Genomic DNA, 17721 nt, shown 5'->3' on the forward strand with positions numbered 1-17721 from the left:
GCTAACATAACTGCACAAGGGTTTTCTAATCATCAGTTAGTCTTTCCACACCATTAGCTAACACAATGTAGCATTAGAACACAGGAGTGATGATTGCTGGAAATGTTCCTCTGTACCTCTATGGAGATATTCCATTAAAAATCAGCCGTTTCCATCTAGAATAGTCATTTACCACATTGACAATGTCTAGACTGGATTTATCATTCATTTAATGCTATCTTCACTGAAAAAAATGCTTTTCTTTCAAAAATAAGGACATTTTTAAGTACCCCAAACTTTTGAACGGTAGTATTTCATTCAGTATTTTATACTTGTTCTGTTGTCTGATGTCAGAAACTGAAAAATATGTAAATAACAGCAGTTTTAGTGGGTGATCAGTGGTAGTGAAATACAGTGTGTGTGAGCACATAAAACAGGAGGGAAGCAGCATGTGTAGACCTGAATACACCAGTGACATTCTAGCAAGATTCTAACAAGGTTTAGCAACTTTTTGCTAAATATTTGTACTGATTTATATGAACTCCAATTTTTAACTTTTGACAAATAGTAAAGAAATAGCATAAATATATTCTTGCCATGTACAAAGTCGAGGTTGGCTGTTTACCACTTGTTTTTTACTTTACCTGTACACATTAGGATTAGCTAATGAGGTTTTAGATCTATGACTGGCAGCATTACATGGCGTGTTGGAAAAATGTATATTCACATTCTTCTAAAGAGGAAGACTGATTAAACTCAAGTCTGTATGATAAAAGTATGAAGTTACAGTCTTAGCACTTAAACACAAGATAAAAAAGAAACTTACCAAAACCACTGAAGCTCACAAATTAGCATTTTTTACTTTCTTTGTTTAGTCCACACAAAAACCAACGTGTAAAAATGAAGGGTGGTAGTTTTTGTGTTAATTATTGAACTTTAGAGGTATTAGGAAGCTGGCCTTTGATTAGAGCTACATCAGGTGTTAACCCATTTCAAGCTAAACGAACTGGCTGCTAGCAGTAGCTTCATATTTATCCACCATGTTAATCTTCTCATCTGATGCTTGGGAAGAATGCGTATTAATACATTTTTCAAAAAAAACTTCCTTAAAGTATGCAGCTTGTTTACTGTACCCAGTCTTAAACCTAAAGCCTAATCAGCTAATGTTGCAAGAATGCTGGAAGAAAATGTCCCAAACTTCTTCCTGTTGTTTTAAGCCATGCAGCAGGAAATGCCTGGCTATGGTAATCAGACTTAGCATATGACTCTAAATAATGTTTATCCAAGGATTATAATGAAACTCTATCTAACTCCACAATTTTAGTGTTTAGAGGAGCTTCAGAAACACGCTGATCCCCTGCTGACCTCTGACCACCATGCTGGTTGAGGAAAAAAAGAGGGAACTTCCCTGCAAGGATCACCAAAGTGTCGCACAGAAAAAAAAGCTACAAAGCAATCACACATGTAAGTGGTTGTTAACTCTGTGCACACTCCAAGTGTGTAAATTAGGGGTGTCAGACTCTTTTTAGTTCAGGGGCCACATGTAGCCTTTTTTTGATCTCAAGTGGGCCAGACCAGTAAAATCAGAGCATAGTAACCTATAAATAATGACAATTCCAACTGCAGAAAAGTACCTTCTGAAAATGTTCACATTTAATGAACTAACTTTTTGCAAAACATTATGAACAAACTGTAATTTCTAATGAAAAATAAGTGAAATTTCAACAATATTATGCCTCAGTTTATCATTTACACATTACAACATACAGATCACAGAGTATCTACAAAGGAACAAAACATTCAATGACAGGTATTTGGAACTAAACAATATAGTATTTTACTCTGTGATCAAAACATTTGTCAAGATCTTGAAATGACTTTAAATTTAAATTCATTTTCACATCTGTGTAGTAATCTTGACCACCTGAACTGACGCACCATACAAGCTAAATGGCAACTATAAAGGAAGAAGGTTAAGTTAAACTCCTGCCTTGTAAATGTATAAAATTTATATATAAAAAATACATAAACATTGTGGCAGTAGAGTGGACAAATTTAAGATACTAGTTGCTCTTATTGAAAAATTGCAGTTAATGTTGTCTCTGTAATTTTGACACTTTGCAAAGTCACCCTCTGGGCTGGACCGAACCATCTGGAGGGCCCTTTTTGGCCTGCAGGCCGTATGTTTGACACCCCTAGTGTAAATTATACACTCCTGCAGGTAAAAATAGGCAACTTCTTATACTGTATCCCCTATTACTTTCTCAAATTTCAAATGAATATGCCGGCAGTATTTTGGAGACTTGCCAAATGCTTCTCCACATTGTGCCAGTGCCTCACTGTGTCTTTGTGTCACTGATATCTACTCCTTTGAAACTGACTCGGCATCTGGCTCACGGCTCATTTATTCATTCACGCTCCTAGTTACATCAGCCATCTCCCGCAGCGTTCCAGCCCCCAACCAGGCAGCACGCTCTGACCTACATTTGCCATTCACGTCTGCTGTGAGCCACGAGGATCCAGGTCCAAGCTCCCCCCTGCTCACAGGTGTTCTGATCTACGATGGTACTTCCTCCTCACCTGCAGCTGTCTGAAGTTACTAAGGAGGCTGTGTTACAGATGTTTTAACAAATGTTTGAAAGCGTACAGGTGCAGCATTAAAGGAGTTCTCCACTGATCTGAGGGTGGTTTAGCACCTAGCACCTGGTTCAGTGGAAGGTGCTTCTCAAATGCTGATAAAATAACTGTGGTGATGCCAGTTTGAAAGCATCATGTTATCACAGCTTAGGGTTTGAGTCATGGTTGTGTTAAGGAGATCTCGACACCCATTCATTCAAGTGAAACGCTTAGTGACGTCTACGTTGGAAAAGTTTTCCAGGCCTCTGCGCAACCAAGACTCCTGCTGGCTGACTTCCAGATGACTCCCAACACACATAATTGGGCTTAAATGGCTCATCTGAACTCTCTAAACGTTACTGAAACAAATGGATCATGTTCTGATTTATTGAGAGTTTGACAGCTGCTCCTTTTCCCAATGATCACATGTGGGAAAAATGTGTGTTAGACCAATGTGCATCAGGTAATGAATTTGAACTTGTCATGCATAAAACCACACAGCCCAGCGTTGTTGAAGATGACACATTTTCACAGAGCATTGTGGTACAAAGTGAGCGTGAGTGAATAAAAAGATGCAATGAAAGACACAATCAAGGCGTATAGATGAACATGGAAAATGCAAATTCATTGCAAGTCCTTGAAAATCAGGATATTTTAGCTTCTCCTGCTTTAATTTGGACCATTCTTTTTTAAAACTTGAATCTTGCAAGTCCCCAATCTTATGCAGTGCGCTCCTAAATAGCTGTAAAAACTCTTTAAACTGAACTTTACCCGACTCACACCTTATTTACTCTGTAATCCTCCCTTAAATTCACTCTGTTCTCACCATCACCTCAAAGATTTATGGTCGCCACATTCACCATAAAGCACACCCACTTGGGTATTATTACAACTAGAAACCTGAAGGATCTACATGGATGTAGGTGGAGCTTCAGGCGGAGAAGTCACCACCACATCAGGGTTATGTAAGTGAGGAGCACTGAACACTGACCTGGGTTTGAAAGCGTACAGTCACTGTATGGCAACTGGATATTTTTAGCATTCAGGAGGGGAGCGATAGAACCTGAAGTCACCGCTAAAATATGTTAAAGCCTCGATATTCTCCTGGCTGAGTCTAGTCTTTGTTCTCAGTCCTGAGATGTCACTCTACTGCTTGGAATCATATACTAACCAAAACTGGCTCTAAAAAAAAAAGCATGAATGTGAAGTTTTACAGGGAAGAAAGCAACAACAGCTGAGCGCAAGTCTGAAAAACATCCAAGGAGAAGCAGATTTTAGTAAATCCCCCAAAAACCTAAGTGATACTGCTCTGGCTTATCATCAGATCAATCTAACGCTCCTCCTTGAAGTGGATATTAAATAGGAATCAAAGAGAGGACGGTCTAAATTAAACAATCAATGCACCACATGAAAAAGGAGGAACAGAAAACAGGTTTTCAGTGAAGAGAGCTTTGCTGACAAGTTTTTGCAGATTAAATCAAGTTAAAAGCAGCCCAGATATAAATGCTACAATATCCTCCATTAAAGCATGGCAACAGCCTGAGCCTGTAATTGCAGTCATAACATATTTATTAGTCCTCTGTGAGATCTAAAGGCCACCCTCAGCATGCTGCTGCCTTCTCCTGCATAAACCATGATCCATATTTTTACCTTTAATCATCTTTCCTACTGTTGATCCCTCATAAAAAGTCATTTGATGGTTCCTGAGCTGCACACACACTAGTGGGAAGAGACACAAAGCAGCGTGAGGATGCCAACAGGGAGCGATAATAGTCGCCTTTGTGTATTTTTTTTTTTTTGTTTTTCAGTAAGCGCGGAGAGCCAGCAGCAGACGTGAAAACACAAGAACTCCGTGCAAAATACAGTTAGTGTGGATGAGATCAACCGGTGTGTGCAGAAACGTGCATTTAGCAGCGGAATAGTCTCATATAAATAAAGACGCGTGTTTGGCGCTTCCACGCTGCTTGTTGACTGCAGGCACACCCTGCAGGAAGAGCTGCTCAGAACCTCTCATTTAGTCACTAAAACATCTGCAAAACTGTTCAGGGAAACTAGGAACAATGCGCTGAAAACCCACCAAACCACCACACCAGTGATCAGCCTTTTATTCTCTTAAATGTGCTAATTAAGACCAATAAAGCTGCCAGCCTCCTGTTGCGGGATCTTAATTAAAGCGCCCGCTTCAAGGCAATCAAACATCACAATTAACCAGCTGATCGCATGAGGGAGAGAAAAGTGTGAAAGTGTGAAGAAAAGCAGTGGATGGTCGCTCTTACCTAATGTGTCAGAGCGGCGGACAGCTGCAGCAGGCGGAGGAGGAGGCGGACTACTGGAAACAGGAGTTGGAGACCCTTCCCATTTAACCAGCAAGGAGACTGAGTGGAAATTTCCATCTGCCATGTGATGATGGCAACTCTTGGAGCGTCGTGTTACAGCAGGCTGCTCTGCTGGGGGCTCCTTCTCCTCCCAGCCACCCTCTGTCCTGATCACTGTGGACTCCCACTGCCAACACCTCGATGCCTGCAACTCACAGAGGATCCAGTCCGTCAATCTGCGACGATTTCCTCACCTCATATGAATAATCTCGCCGTATGATAATCGGTGTGCATATTTAATGTGGCTAAAGTGTGTTTGCGAAGTGTCGGAGAAGATATGAAAAGGTTTATTTAGTGATTGTGGCCGTTTACTGACTGGGATCCTTTGTTTACATTCCGACTGGCCACGTTGTTGGAGAGAGAGCTGCTCACTGCCAATTCACTGCAATTATTTATTTATTTTTTTTTAAAGAGAAAGCAGACAGACAGCAGGAATCTGTCCTGCAAACCCTGTCATTTAGCTGTTCCTGTGGTGGACCTGGACTTTACTGGAGTCCTTCCATTTAGTGTTACTCTACATTTGCACTGCATTACTCTTCAGCCAGACTTCTTTTACTCCATTTGTTGTACACTACCCTTCAAAAGTTTATAAATGTCCTTATTTATGAAAGAAAAGCAATTTATTTCAATGAGGATAACATTAAATGAATCAGAAATAGTCTAGACATTGTTAATGTGGTAAATGACTTACACCTTCTCAAATATAAAATTGGTGTAAAATCATCTGATTTTAGCATCATGCAATGCTTTGATACATATGTGGACACTGTAAAAAACAAAGTCAATGTTAAACTGGAATCTTACCATTTTAAAGCAAAGTTACTGATAAGAAATACAGAAAAAGAGACTATAGTAATATGTTTTAAGAAGAAGGTCATAGCTTGTATCAACCCAGTCTAGTACTATTCATTTGTTGAGTCAAGTACATTTTGTTGACAAACACAATCGCTGCCTGAAGGTTTTTATGAGTGAATGAAACTCGACATTTACATACAATACAAAGTTGAAGGGAGGAGGTCGGGGTAGACGATAGGTGGGCAAAGCGCAGGTCTCTGACACCACAGTTTGAGTTTCACATCAGAGTAGCAACAGCTAGTTGGCTAATTATTCAATAAATCAACAGAAAAATAAGCAGGCACTATTTTGTATATGATTAACACTTCAGAAATTTTTCTGATAAAAATGCCAAACATTGCTGATTCCAGCTTCTCTGATTCTTTGCTTTGACTGTTCCTTGTAGAAATTTAATAATATACATGTACACTAACGTTAAACAGTTTGTTTCAAATGTCCTTATTTTTTATAAGAAAAGCAGTTTTTTTTCAATGAAGATAACATTAAATGAATCATAAATCCAGTCTAGACATTGTTAATGTGGTAAATGACTGTTCTAGCTGGAAACGGCTGATTTTTAATGGAATATCTCCATAGGGGTACAGAGGAACATTTCCAGCAACCATCACTCCTGTGTTCTAATGCTACATTGTGTTAGCTAATGGTGTTGAAAGGCTGATTGATGATTAGAAAACCTTTGTGCAGTTATGTTAGCACATGAATGAATGTGTGAGTTTTCATGGATACATGAAATTGTCTGGAGGCCTCCAAACTTTTGAATGGTAGTGTATCTAAGAACAGCAACTTACAAAACAACAATAAAATGTGTTTTGGTTGCTGCTGGCTACCTGTCACTGCTGCAAATATCCTGCTGTACGACTGCAAAACAGAAATATCTAATAAAACACTTGACAGAGCAGAAAAATATTTTCCCTTCAGCAAACAGATCAGACTTCTGTGAACAGTGAAATAAATGTCCCAACATTTTTGATAAACTACATCACATTATAACAAGGTGGAAAGCTTGATTTTCACTGGAGGGGTCATTAGGGAAGCTAAAATGAGCTAAAACAGGGACCACTAGTCAAGAAATCATTTGTAATGAGTCCAGTCTAGGGTACTGAGTCAAAGCACAAAAGTGAGTTACAGCAGCAGAATGGCACGAAGTACAAATGAAGTACAAATTTAAGGTACTTGTACTTTCCTTGAGTATTTCCATTTAATACATGTTTACACTTCTACTGGACAACATGTCAGAGGCAATTATTATACTCCCTACTCATCTTGTCTGACAGCTTTTGCTACTTCTCAGATGACAATTTTTCATGCCCTTTTTGTCAAGTGAAAACTAAAATCTTTAAATTGGGTGATCTTGAACTGGCCTTTCTCTGGTTGGGTTGTACGCAAAAATTTACATCATTCCCAGCTGGAGCTTTTCCAGCGTGGCGATTTGCTGCTTATACCTGTTCCATGTCACTGTAAGATGATGTAACCCTGATTCCAGGAAACTGGGTCCAACATTTTTTTAACTGTTTTCTGACTGCCTATAGACCATTAACAGATTATTAGATAATAAAGTAAAATATTAGCTGTAGCAATGCAACAACAATTTTGAGCTTTCTGCTGCCTAATCTTAATACTTTTACTTTTCTACTACTACTCACTAATAAAGCTAATAATCTGCCAGATGTCTACCTGGTGTTTCTATCTTACTCCTTTTTCTACGGTCCACAGCTCACCTGTCACTGTCACGGTGTGGGTGGTGCTCTGATTCTTGATTTTCTGCAGCGTTCCTTTCTTTGTTCACTCACCAGATGTCTCTGCGTCACAAATCCTAGTTGTTCGTCTGTTTGCTCTGGACAAACCTGCAGATACCATCATGTGACTAAGTCTGTGGAAACGGAATTTTCCAAAGAATGAAGTACCAGACTACATTTGCAAAAGAGTCACTTATGCTACACTACCAGTCAAAAGTCTGTTCACACCTTCTCATTGAATGGTTTTTCATGACTATTTACATTGTAGATTCTCACTGATGGCATCAAAACTATGAATGAACACATCAACCAAAACATGTTTTAGATTTTAGATTCTTCAAGATAGCCACCGTTTGCTTTGATTACTGCTTTGCACACTCTTTGTATTCTCTGGATGAGCTTCATGAGGTAGAACCTGAAATGGTTTTCCAACAGTCTTGAAGGAGGTTCAAGGTTCAAGGAATCTTTATTGTCCCCGTGGGGCAAATCACTCTACAGTCAGCAGAAGTTCCCAGAGATGCTGTGCTAGAAACATGTTTGGACTTATTTCACACTTTTTTTTACTACATAATTCCATATGTGTTCATTCATAGTTTGGATGCATTCAGAGAGAGAATCTACATAAATAGTTATGAAGATAAAGAAAAAACATTAAATGAGAAGGTGTGTCCAAACGTTTGACTGGTAACGTATACATTTTTTTTCTTAACACTTCATCCATTTCACATGGGATTACAGAACAATGCTGGATATTGAACATCCACAAATAATTCATATCTGCCGATAACACCTCCACAGAATCAACAGGAAAAACATCACTTTTCTAGATAATTTCAAATAACATATATGTACACTACTGTTCAAAAGTTTGGGGTGACTTAGAAATGTCCTGATTTTTGAAAGAAAAGCAGTTTTTTTTCAACAAAGATAAGATTAAATTAATCCTAAATCCACTCTAGGCATTGTAAATGAGCTGGAAACAGCTGATTTTTAATGGAATATCTCCATAGGGGTACAGAGGAACATTTCCAGCAACCATCACTCCTGTGTTCTAATGCTACATTGTGTTAGCTAATGGTGTTGAAAGGCTAATTGATGATTAGAAAACCTTTGGATAAAAGTGTGAGTTTTCATGGAAAACATGAAATTGTTTGGGTGACCCCAAACTTTTGAACGATAGTGTATTGCAAAATAATTATGAAGCAAAAACAGTTTACTACATGCCTGGCAGTCATTTTAGCATTTTCTAAAAATAGTCTTAAAGCTGTATTTGGTTCATTTGTGTGTGGATATGTGGTTTCTCTCCTCCACACCGGTCATTAACTCCGTACCCATTAACTCCTCTCTCAGCAGCTCATTAGTTGACTGGAAATTCACAGACTGGTGATACCGTATCACTTGCTTTAACGGTGTTGAATTGTCTAGTTTTCCAGACCTTAGTGGCAGTGCCTCAACACCCAGCTGCTGATATATACTCATATCATATATTTATTATTTACTATTAAAAAGGTTTTTTTTTTTTATTTTGGCAGGAGAATAAGAAGCTTGTGTTTATGCATTTAACTGAAGATGCATTGTTTCCTAAATTCTGTTGTGTGCCCACTGTTGTCATTGTAAACTGTTTATCCAGGAAAGTAAGGGGGGGAGAACTGTAAGTTATTTAATTGTACATCCCACAGGAAATGATGTGTGTCCAAGCCAAACGCCTCAGAGGGGAAAACTGTAGGCGGATATTGTCAAACTAACATCAGCTTCCTCTTCCTCCACCACAGGATTAGGAAATAGCAGAGAAAAGTACACCAACATAATTGCCCAACACATATGTGGATTTGTTCAGCTTGTTATTGTAATGATATTTATTATCTTAGCTTAGTTTCCTACTTAACAGAGAATGCACAAAATGACTAGAAGGACATTTCTAAGTGACCCTAAACTTTTGAACAGTAGTGTATACAACCAAAGTTGACATGTTGAAGTAATCTTTCTTCTCAGGAGGATTTCTTTAAAGGCAAGCTATTTTACCATTTAATAGCTGAGTTTGACTGGAATTAAAATAAATATCAACATCATTCTGACAATCCTCCCACAGTCCAAAAACACGCTGAGTTTAATTGGTGATTCTAAACTGTCCATAGGTGTGAATGTGAGTGTGATTGTTTGTCTCTATATGTTGCCCTGTGATAGACTGGTGACCTGTCCAGGTGTCCCCTGCCTTCACCCTAAGTCAGCTGGGATAGACTCCAGCCCCGCCAGGACTCTAATGAGGATTAAGTGGTGTGTAGATAATGGATGGATGGATGGATGGATGGATGGATGAATTCTGATGAGTTGCATTTACACTGTGACTAGTCGTCTTATTTCAGATATCTGTAACATCATTCTGACTAGTCAAAGTGACAGTTAGAAATATCTGTAATTCAATGTGGACCAGCCAAAATAACATCAGCCGATATGTCTAATGTCGTTACGACCACTGTTCCCTCTAAGCTGCGCGCGTGCGCAATTGCGCACTGCTGACACGGTCTCCGCGCACAGAAAATCTGCGCTGCGCACACACACAAAAAAAAATCCAACCTAAATTATAAATAAAATAAACACATAACAATTCATTCTGTGCTATTTTTCAATGTGAGTCAGTGAGTGACCGGTGACTGGCTGCTGCAGCCAATGATGCGATTCACATACGTATTTACCATAGACTGTATATAATGGTATTTACGCAGCTAATCAACGTCAGACGTCCTTATGTGCAGCCACTGTTGTTCTCATAGATATGAATGAGTAGATAGGACACGCCCCTTTGAGCTTTGTACTACGGCGAGGTTAAGCTAGTGTGGGCAAAGTTTCAGTGCATTCCGTTGATGTAGACGGCGTGAAAACGTAAACAACAAGTATGCCGGCTCACTGTGCTGCATACAATTGCACACTGCGTCGTACGATTGAGACAAGGAAACTTGGAATGACTTTTCATAGGTAAGAATAGTTTTTGGCTCTTTTTTCATTATGAAATCTTGTTGAGAGCTTCCAGTCTATGAGAGCTAACTAGTTAGCCACTAGCAAAACGCTAAGGCGAGCTAGCAGCTTGACAAGCAAATACCAGACGATTAACAGTAGCTGTAGTATAGTTGTACAAGCAGTAGTAGTAATACTAAAAGTACAAGCAGCAGTAGTAGTATAAACAGCTGTTAGAGTCGTAGAAGTAGTATCAGCATTTGTAATAGTATTACAAGTTGTAGTAGCAGTGCCAGTATCAGCAGCAGTAGTTACTGTACTAGCACTACTACTAGTAGTAGTCACATTGCTATTACTACCACCAATACAACCAATAGTAGTTATAAAGCCTAACTCATGTATATCCAGATTACCATCTATGTTCTTCCTCCAAACCCATTTTATGATTGGGATTACAGGCAGTTCTTTAGGACTCCTCTCAAATAATTGAAATGTTATTAAACAAGGTTATACTTATCAAATTAAATAGCTCTGGTCTCCAGCATATTGGCGAATTTGGTTCTTTGTACTTAATTTATTAGCATGATTTCTTTTTTAATATGTTGTCTACAGACTTAATTACTTCTCTGTCTACTTTTCTTACTCCATGTAGGTTTCCCAGAGACTATGGGTTGAGGAGGAATTGGAAGTTTGTCGGCTTAGACCTGGTGTCATTCCATCAGTGTTAAACTTCCCGGCTCATCTTGGAAGAGTACGTGCCAGAAAGACCACGACCAAGCAGCCTTGAGATCTTAGGCAGCGTCTCCCTCAGGTGGGTGTCGACAGTGTTCACGGTCAGGTCTGTAGAGGGGGGAGGCCGCCACCCACCTCCCCGCCTACTCTCTACCCTGACTCCGCCTTGGCTCCACCCATGTGGTCACTTTATTAACTACGATGCCAAAGGGACGACGAAATTACTTCTTTTCATCTGATCTGTAGCTCAATGAGTTAAGGGTTTACCTGTAGAGCTGCAGGTCGCTGGTTCAAGACCAGACCCTTCTTAAATTTTGTCAAAATCCTGACAAAGAAAGAAAATTGCCAGTGGTGGGTCTTGAACCTACTACCTTCCACTTGGTAGTCTCTCTACTTACCCCCTGAGCTACTCATTCAGATACTAATTCTTCTTTTTTTTGCGCATTTATCATCTATTTTTTTGCTATTTTCGAGCTTTTTTTAACTTGAGTCTCGACTCGACCGTTTTTCTCAGGAGGTTGGACTTCAGCCTTTGTGCTGGACGGTTGAACCCTCAGTTCCAAGACTTTCAAAGCCTCCACACCTCCCGAGTCCTCAGGACCTGAGCTTTCACACAGTCTGAGGGCTGAAAGTCCCACAGTAGTTCTCTGTTAGATTGAACTTCCAGACAGTCCAAGGATTGATATCTTCGAAGTTCCTGAGTACTTCTCTGTTAGTTTGAACCTTCAGACAGTCTGAGGACTGAAAACCTAAAAGTTCTTCAGTAGTTCTCTGTTAGTTTGAACCTTCAGACAGTCTGAGGACTGAAATTTTACTGTTTACTGTTAGTTTAAACTTTCTGGTTAACAGAAGCCTTAAAACTTGTGACCATGAGTCTTGATTTCACATTTAGACCATCCATCTGAGTTCTTCTCAGACCTTCACCTGTGGGTTTTTGAGAAATCCTCAACAAACTTTGATTCTCTTCACTGAACAGTAAAGTTTGTGGAGATCAGAAGGTAACATTAGTTTGATAAATGCCTTCAACTACTAGTAGACTTTATCTGGAAAGCAGTTTTCTGAAATGAGTTCTTAGTAAATCTGTCCACAATCAAACCAAGAACATAGAAAGAGGAAATGTTTGAAGAAACAACTTGATGCTTTCATTTCAGACTAGAAAACGCTTTAAGACTTTTATCTGTTTTTGCTCTTTTTGATCGTTTTATTGTCTCTTCTGTTTAATTTGATCTTCTAAAGTCTAACTGGTGTCTTTTGAAATGTTTCATCTTTAGTTTGATTCTTCTTAAACGTTTAGTTTTGCTCTTTTCTCACCTTTTATTCTTTTCTAATGTCTGATTTGATTTCCAAATGTTTTGTCTGTTTAATGTTTGTTTTTTCAAATGTTTTATTGGCTTGTTTGAGTTTCTTTTTCTTTCCCAGTATTTAATGTTTCGATTAAATCTTTAAGGTTTTTCTTTTTAAATGTTTTACCACCTTTTAATGTTTAATTTTCTTTTTTAATGCTTCATTGCATTTTCTGTGTAATTCCTATCTGAACTTTTATTGTCTTTAAGATATAATTTTCTAATTAAACATTTAATTTTTTAATTAAATGTTTTGTCTTTTTAGCGGATAGGTGTAGTGAGAGACAGACAGGACATGGGGGAGAAGAGTCAGGGGAAGACTTGCAGCAAAGGGCCACGAGGGGGACTCGAACCCGGGACGCTGCGTCAGGGACCAGCCCCTGTACATGGGTCACCCGCTTAACCCGTTGCGCTATATAGGCACCTATGTTTTTGTCTTTTTAAGGGTTTAATAATCTGATTAAATGTTTTGCATTTTTAAAAATGTTTGACATTCTTCTTGTTGAATTGTATTTTTTAGATGTTTAATGATGGAAAATACTTCATCTGTAATTTCTAATATTTGTATTTTAAAAATTGTGTTTAATTTCATAACGACATGTATTGTATGTTGTTGAATTATCTCATTCAATATTTTGTCTGTTTAATAGAATGTAATGTAATTTAATGTTTAACTATTAAACAGACAAAAATATTGAATGAGATAATTCAACAACATACAATACATGTCGTTATGAAATTAAACACAATTTTTAAAATACAAATATTAGAAATTACAGATGAAGTATTTTCCATCATTAAACATCTAAAAAATACAATTCAACAAGAAGAATGTCAAACATTTTTAAAAATGCAAAACATTTAATCAGATTATTAAACCCTTAAAAAGACAAAACATTTAATTAAAAAAATTAAATGTTTAATTAGAAAATTACATCTTAAAGACAATAAAACTTCAAATATGAATTAAACAGAAAATACAATGAAGCATTTAAAAAGAAAACTAAACATTAAAGGGTGGTATATGTACATATAATTTAATTGTATTTAATGTTTAACTCTATTTAACAAACAAAATATTGAATTAGATAATTCAACAACATAGAATACATGTCATTATGAAATTAAACAAAAATTTAAAATACAAATATTAAAAATTACAGATAAAATATTTTCCATAATTAAACATTTAACAGAAGAATATTAAACATTTTAAAAAATGCAAAACATTTAATTAGATTATTAAACCTTTAAAAAGACAAAACATTTAATTAAACAATTAAATGTTTAATTAGAAAATTACATCTTGAATTTCTTAAATCTTTTTAATAAAAAAACTTTTTAAAAGTGTCATTGTATTAATTTTTTTCATTTGATTTAATTGCTTTTTGTTATGTAGTTTATTTTTTTAATCTTCTTTTTCTGTCAAGATTTTAACCCCAACCTTAAAAATGAAATAAACCCTTAAATCACAATGAAAATACTTCTGTTGTCACAATCATGAGTTAGTCAATTGTTCAGTTTATAAATTCAACTTTATTTGTTTACCACCTTTTACACAGATGACAAAACTAAACAAGCAAAGAGAAAAAACGATGCTAAAACTAGGATTAAAACTCAAAAACATTTAAAAAAAACAAAACCAAAAACATTTAACATGGTAATGAAATATTTTGTGTCCAGGGGATGGAGGGAGTTTATTGAAGTCTTGGGCTCACATGGTAAATAATTTAAAATATAAACTTGATACTAAGGAAACTGGAAACTGCAGAGCGACAGAAGAACCAACAACATCTCCTGTTTTCTCCTTTAATGAGTCGACTCTTCTTGTGCTTTCAGACCAAAGAACTACAGACTCTTCACAACCTGCTCAAACTCTTGGTACAGGACCTCACCACACGGGTCAAGAAGGTTTCCGTCTCATTTCTACTCTGAAGCTCACCTTCTCCTGCTCAAACTGCTGACAAATGTTTCTGCTGCTCTAAAGTCTGGTCTCCAGAACTTCCTAAAAACTTTCAAAGTCTCTTCTGCTGCAGGTTGCTTTGTAGAACTGTTCCAGAAAACCTCACTAAACCACATGGAGGAGCCTCAAGATAGTCGTCCAAATGAAACCGTACAAAAACCAAACTAGTACAACCCAAATGCTAAAGTCTACTGCAGCCTACCAGAGAACCTCTGAGAACAGAGAATCAGGACAGGAACTCTTACTTTCTGGACAACCAATGTTGGTTCTCAAACAAGAATACAGAATGTGTCTGACCAAAAACCTCTAAAGACTCACTACAGCCAAGATAAAGACATAACTCAGCTGAACCAAATCCACTAATCACTGCACACATTAGTACCATGTGCTAACTGTGGCTAAAGAACCACCTTTACCAAGACAACTATCCGGTACAAAGCCCTAAAACACACCAAGAAACACATTAAAGACAATTTTACTGCTGGAAGCTGCAAGCCAACGCCTAAAGAACAAACTAAGGCAACAGAGCCAAACCCAGTTCTGTGGTGAAGAGAAGCAGAGGAAATGTTTGTCTGCAGCTAAACAAAGCAGGAAGACACTGAGCTGCTCAGGTGTTCCTGATAACACCAAGCTGCTCAGGTGTTCCTGATAACACCAAGCAGCCACCTGGACAGCCAATAGGAACACAGCTTCCTGGAAGTCCAGAGGGCTGGGCTAGTGAAGGAAATTTAATTTAAAGTTGAAGCAGAAAGTTAACAAAGAAAGTTGAAAACCACCTTCTGATACCTGAAATCTCTGAGTTTTCACACAAAGAACACCTGAACATGTCAAACTGGTTCCATAGTAGAATCATCATTGTAAAAATGTCATAGTATGGTGTGTTGCTCAAAAAACATTAGGACCCGGCTGTCAGGGGACAAACATGTAAGAAACATGAGAACAGAGAGAACCCAACCAGTAGGTCACAGTTTATCATCCCCCAGTTATCTCCTGAAGTCCATATGGTGAGAGACATCAGTATCTGGTTGTTCATTTACCAGAGGATGCTTATAATCATGCTGATGTGGTCTGTACTCTACAGTATTTTAGTGACAATAAATGCCTAAGTTGTTTTTTTTTTTAATGCTTTTTAGTTTTTAATAAACATTTAAGAGCCTATATGTAATCAATAAATGGCCTTTGCCTATCTTAAGAAAAATTCACTCAGAACTCTGATATGTTAACAGTATTAAATAAATCAATAAATACATGCATACACACAAAAATAAGTTAATACATTAACTGTGTTAAGATAAGATTTAGATTTTTACAAAAAAGTTGTTTATGTTTTTGCAGAATCCAGTATTGCTCATTGGTTGGTCATTACATTTTGTTAGTTTGATTTCACTGTTTAAAATGATGCCACCTCTTTTCAGACAGAACCTGTGATCATAAAACAATACAAAATTTTTAGTTCCGTGTTAATAAAGCACTTAAAGCTTTAAATATGGCTAAATGCTTTTTTCAAAATTAAATATATCACTCCTTAGGTGGTAGTGGCCCCAAGTTCAGTAAAGTTGGAAAGATATTCACAGATTCAGACTTCCAGCATCAATAACTCATTAGATATAGGTTGTCAAAACATAAACGGTGCCTCTTTCCCATTGTTGCAAGGCAGACAATGTGCTACAAGCCCAGTTTTATCAAAAGTAGCTGTCTTTCAAGCTACAGGAATAACATTGGTGTCTATGGAGTGAACAGGGTCCGTCTGCAATTTGCAAAACCGCTGCAACAGTAAAGAGAGACAAATATTCAATAACTTCACTCTTATACATTGTAGTGTCACTAAAATCACTGCAGCCTTCAACTGGCTCCTGTTGACAAAGTGTTTTAACAGAAATGTAAATGCTGTAATTTGATTCTTTTAATGAACCATGTAACTTGAATGGATGTGATGCTGGTGTGACCACAGTGCACACGTCTGATGTTGCTCACAGTGGTCCAAGGGACGCTCAGGGAGTTTGTGTGTTTGCTCAGACTCAGGAAAAATTACAGGGAACATTGGTTACGACTTATCTGGATTGTTGTGCATGACGCAGCTCATGTGAGGATTCGTTATGGATATTTTTCCAGCAAAGCATTTGAACTTCTTTTAGCAGAACGGTCTCATCAGACTATTAGAAAATACTATAAATTAGAAGAGGCCATTGTGAAGGATTTTGTGAAGAATGATAGCTTTGTTTATTGGAGACTTGTGGTTGACATTCAAGTCTCCAATTTAAGATATCTGTAGTTACATTTTCACAAGGCACAATTCCAGTTTGACATAGCTACATCATTTTCACTTGTCATTATTCCAGTTCAAGATGTTCACAATATCATCATAACTAGTTTAACCTTGGTTTAAGATATTTAAAAATTACAATGCAAATATTTTGAATTCAGTTCATGTAAAGATCTTGAAACACAATTATGACTACTTAAAAATACTGTCAAAATCTGAACCTAGAATTAATACCAATCCTAACTCAGTTGCAGATATCCACAATTCACATTGCAGATACACTGCTCGTCCAAAAAAAAGTTGCACACTCTAATATTTTGGTGGACTGCTTTTAGCTTTGAGTATGACACACATTCACTGTCCCTGATCCACTCATTCTCAGTGTGAGCCCCATGAATCCTGGTATCGTCATCTTGAACCATGCCCATGCCATCAGGGAAGAAAAACTCCACTGATGGACAAAACTAGTCATTCAGTGTCTTCGGGTATCAGCTGACCTCAAGTTATCTTTTTGGTCATTTTTGACAGGGCAGTGAAGAGGCAGACAGGAAGGTAGGGAAGACCTGCAGCAAAGGGCTGTGAGCTGGAATCGAACCCAGGCTGCTGTATCGGGGACTATAGTCCCTGTTTGTGGATCGCCGCTCAACCTGCTGAGCTACTTGGGCACCCCAGCTGACCTCATTCTTTGGGAACATAACGTTGCTGAACCTGACCAACCCCAGATCATAACCCTAATCCCCACAGGCTGGTAGACACTAGCCATGATGAGTGCATCACTTCATCTGCCTCTCTTCTTACCCTGATGCATCCATCACTTTGGAACAGGGTAAATCTGGACTCATCAGACCACATGACCTTCTTTCATTGATCCAGAGTCCAATCTTTATGCTCCGTAGCAAATTGAAGC

General features: G+C 37.8%; 1 protein-coding gene and 1 long non-coding RNA gene across 2 annotated transcripts in view; one reads left to right on the forward strand and one right to left on the reverse strand.

Moving 5' to 3' along the window:
- The window catches only part of slc38a4 (solute carrier family 38 member 4), a 42558-nt gene extending 37498 nt beyond the window's left edge, over nucleotides 1-5060 (reverse strand). The window contains exon 1 of the mRNA XM_023290398.3: nucleotides 4872-5060. The gene's annotated coding sequence lies outside the window, so the exon portion shown is untranslated. The remainder of the gene's footprint in view (nucleotides 1-4871) is intronic.
- Nucleotides 5061-10399: 5339 nt separating this feature from the next.
- Nucleotides 10400-16592, forward strand: LOC129347927 (uncharacterized). Its single transcript, XR_008600274.1, has 3 exons — nucleotides 10400-10534; nucleotides 11166-11324; nucleotides 14428-16592. It is a non-coding gene; the product is annotated as an uncharacterized LOC129347927 (long non-coding RNA).
- Nucleotides 16593-17721: the final 1129 nt, after the last annotated feature.

This window comes from Amphiprion ocellaris, chromosome 21, assembly GCF_022539595.1.
Source record: "Amphiprion ocellaris isolate individual 3 ecotype Okinawa chromosome 21, ASM2253959v1, whole genome shotgun sequence".
NCBI classification, from domain to species: Eukaryota; Metazoa; Chordata; class Actinopteri; family Pomacentridae; genus Amphiprion; species Amphiprion ocellaris.